This window comes from Tupaia chinensis, unplaced genomic scaffold, assembly GCF_000334495.1.
Source record: "Tupaia chinensis unplaced genomic scaffold, TupChi_1.0 Scaffold000013_1, whole genome shotgun sequence".
Classification (NCBI taxonomy): domain Eukaryota; kingdom Metazoa; phylum Chordata; class Mammalia; order Scandentia; family Tupaiidae; genus Tupaia; species Tupaia belangeri.
Genome location: NW_006159443.1, coordinates 3,426,137 through 3,430,311, shown reverse-complemented (window position 1 = coordinate 3,430,311; position 4,175 = coordinate 3,426,137).

The window sequence follows — 4,175 nt, the reverse complement described above, 5'->3', positions numbered from 1 at the left end:
CGGGACACGAACAGCTGTCAACTATGTGGGAGTCCAGCGACATAGCCATTACGCTAACTGCTGGTCCCAAGGTTTTATACTTTTATCTCTGCCTACATTGTAGCACTGATACATCTTTCCTAAATACTTGAATATTTATCTCCTAAGAATAAAATCATATTCCTAAATAACCAACACAGTCACACTCAGGAAATTTAACACTATTACCAATTAGTAGACCAAATTAAAATGTCCTGTTGTTTACCAGTATTCTCTAAAATTATTTCCTTCCTCATCTACAACCACAATCCAGTCAAGGAGCTACACAGACCGGAGTGCTCACGTCTCTTTCATCTTTTCTAACCTACAACTGCATGGATAAAGTGATGGCAGGACGCTGACCTCACTAGAGGTTCGGGGGAAGAACCTGCTTTCACGCTCATTCAGGTTGTTGGCAAAACTCAGTTCCATGCCGGTCCTATTTTCTTGATTTTTGCTATAGGGCGCATGTGCTCACCAGAAAGCCAGAGAAACAGACAAAAAGCAAGAAATTACCCCTCAGCTTCTATAGAGGCCATCCACATTTTTGTCCTGTCTCCACTGCCCTACGTGACAGTACAAGGTCCCTACATGACAGGACTGTTTCATTAAATTATCTGTGGGTGGGAATCTTAGAGGGCAGGGCATCCTTAGAATTCTGCCTCCCATAGGGTGGTTGAAGACACAGTCATCTGCAAGGTCCCCCCAGGGCAGTACCTAGATAGATCACTGTTTGACTAATCAGTATCAGAATCTTCGGAGGCTGGGCATCCTTAGAATTCTGCCCATCAGAAGCCCCTCTCAGGGTTATTGGAGAAGTGCATTGCTGATTTACATAAAGCCCCTGAAACAGTGCTGGCAGGTCGCACCCAGAGTGTAAGCCAGAAAAGATACTGGCTCAAGGTTATTGGACTGTAAATGTACTAATTAGCTTGGGAACAAAATCTCAGAGAGCCCAATGCTTTCTTTCTTCTGGAATCTGATGAAAAGGCAGGACACTGTCATGCACCCAATTGGTTAATATATTAGTTTCATTTGTCAGAAAATTTTTTTCTTTAGTTCTCAGCTACCATCAAATTTATGCTCCATGGCTGGAGGTAGGGTGGGTGGGAGTACACACACACACACACACACACACACACACACACACCCTAATTCGCTTCCAAATCCTAACTTTGTAAAAATACTTCAAAAAAAATTTTTTTTTATATTTTTGCTATAGAACGTGTGCACTCCAGAGAGAGAAAAAGAAAGGGTAAAATGACTAATCGCCCCCTGCGGGGGATGGCAATGCTGCAATCCCTTATCCTTCATTCTCCTCTCAGGATTTCGGGCACACATACAGACATACCCAGGATTCTTTTCAAGCTGCTATGTCCAGGACTTGAATGTCGGAGTCAGTTATGATCAATCCAACACTTTAACCACCATGTCATCTGCTGGCTCTGTAAAAAAATACAAAAGATAACAATATATTTATTTTTAAAGTTAAAATTGTAATTTTTCATGCATTTCTTTTACAATTTTTAGGAAATTACTGGGACCAACATATGGCATAATGGTTACGTTACTGGACTCGCACTTAGTCAACTGAGTAGAGTTCTGAACCTGGCAGCTTAAAACTCACCCGAGGCATGTGTAAATACATGCCCAAGATCTAGAGAGGAGAATGGAGGGGAAGGGATTTCAATGTGGCCATTCCCCTCTGGGGGGTGATTTCTTGCTTGCTTTCTTTTTGTCTCTGCCTCTCCAGTGATCTCACATACCCTATCACAAAAAATCTCTCTTAAAAATAAAACGAAAATAAAACTCACTATTCTTAGACATGAGTGCCCCTTTCCAAATGTCTATCGATCTAAGTAAAATTTTAGTAGTGTTTAGGCCAGTCACTGCTAATTATAACCCTTGTGTTTGTGTTCTTGATATTGTAGCAACATATGACAAACCATTTAAGTATTTATGTTAGGCATATTTGTGTGAAGTGGTATAAATCCAACTCAAATTAGCCTAAGAAAAATGGCAAAAATTACTTTCTCACAAAGATGACCTCTAAAAGTATAGGCATGAAGCCAGGAGCAGGATCAACAGAATTATGAGCTTTGAATAGCAAAAGAGCCCCTTCTTTCTCAGATGTCTAGTCTTCTGCTTGTGTGTTGACTTCATTGTCTGTGGCTTCTTTATTTGTTGGTGGGTAGAGGACTGGTATATGCATAGAGACATATCACCACCAGCATCTCTGTGGTCATAGCCTCATGGCTTATGATCTAATGGAAAAGAAGAAGCTGCCCTTCCATTGCAGTTCTCAGAGAAGGGCTCTGATTGACTAGCCTGGATCACAGGCCCACTCCCTAGACCAATGCTCTGCCTAGGAGGACACACTGCCATTTATGCCCCATCCCCCAACTGTGTCCATAAGAAGTAGAATTGTGTGACAGGTAGAGTCCTTAGAAGAGAGAGGGGTGAGAAGAAAAATCCTACAGGAGACACAGGTGAGGATGATGCAGTAAAACTTGAATGAAAAGATGCTGGCAGGGGGCCCGGCAGGTGGTGTGGTGGTTAAGGGCGCTAGACTCCCACATGGGCAACTGTGGTTCGAGTCCAAGACCCAGCGGCTTGCTTTTTCACTTCCCCTCTCTCTCTCACTCTATCCCTCTCTCTGGTCAAGTTAAAATAAATAAAAAGATGCTGGGGGAGGGGAAGCAGGTGGCGTGGTGATTAGGGTGCTAGACTCCCACCTGGCCAATTGCAGTTTAAGTCCCAGACCTAGTGGCTTGCTTTCTCATTTTGGAACCAGCAGAAACCATAGCAGTTACATTACTGGACTTCTACATGGCCAATTGTGGTTTAAGTCCCAGACCCGGCGGCTTGAAACTCACATTGGGTGAATGTGCGTGCATGCCCAAAATCCTAAGAGGAAAGGAATTGCAGCATGGCCATCCCCCCGGGGCATGATTTCTTGCTTTCTGTCTCTCTCTCTCCAATGAGCACACATGCCCTATATCAAAAATCTCTTTCTAAAAATATATGTATTTAATTTTATTATTATTATTATTTATTATTATTTTAATTTGCTATAGGGTGTATGGGCTTACCAGAGAGAGAAAATGAAAAAGCAAGCTGACAGGTTTAGGATCTGAACTGCAGTTGATCATGTGGATGTCCAGGACTTTAACCACCATGCCACCTGCTGGCCCCAGTGTTCACTTTCTAATTGCGGAATCAGTGAAAATGTTACATAGCAAAAAGGAGAATTAAGGTTGCTATTCAGCTAATGTGGAAAGAAGTGTTTCCTGGATTACCCAGGTAGGTCCAGTGTAATCACAAGTCTTTAAATGTGGAAGATAGAGGCAGAGGAGTTAGAGTCAGACAGGGAGGGAACGAGAGAGAGAGCAAGACCATGTCAAGAAGACTCTGCCAGCCTTTACTGGCTTTGAAGCTAGAAGAGGGCCAGAAGCCAAGGACTGCAGGCAACCCCTGAAGGTGGAATGGGGAACAGGTGGATTCTTTCATATGGCTTCCAGGAGAATGTTGACACCTCAGTTTCCAGTGCTACCAAATCAGACTTTTGACTTTGACTGTAAAATAATACATTTGTGCTGTTTTAAGCCACTAAATGTGTGGTCCTTTGTTATAGCAGCAGTAGAAAACTAATAGAGTGGAGGATAACAATGAAAAGGTGAGTTTTAGAGTTGCCTAGTCATGAATCTAAATCGTTCTTCCACTGCTCAGCTCTGTGACTTCAGTGAAATCATCCTGAGTATCAGTTTTCTAATTTGTAAAAACAGGGCTACGGGGGCTAGCAGGTGACGTGGTGGTTAAGGTGCTAGATTCCCACATAATCAACTGCGGTTCAAGTCCTTGACCTGGCAGCTTGAAAAATCACCAGAAATAAATATTTAAACAAACAAAGAAAAACCACAGGGCTATTAACTTTGTCTCACGAGATTTTGTTTTTGTTTTTATTATCATCTCAGACATCTATCATTACTTTGGGTTGTCAGCATTTGAGATCGTTTCTTCTAGTTATTTTGAAACATACATAAGGGCTAGCCCGGTAGCACAGTGGTTAAGCTAACTGCAATTTAAATCCCTTGAAAAATCCGTCTGAGCTTTTGGACAAAACTGCCATCTTCCTGTAGTTAACCAAAACGACGAAC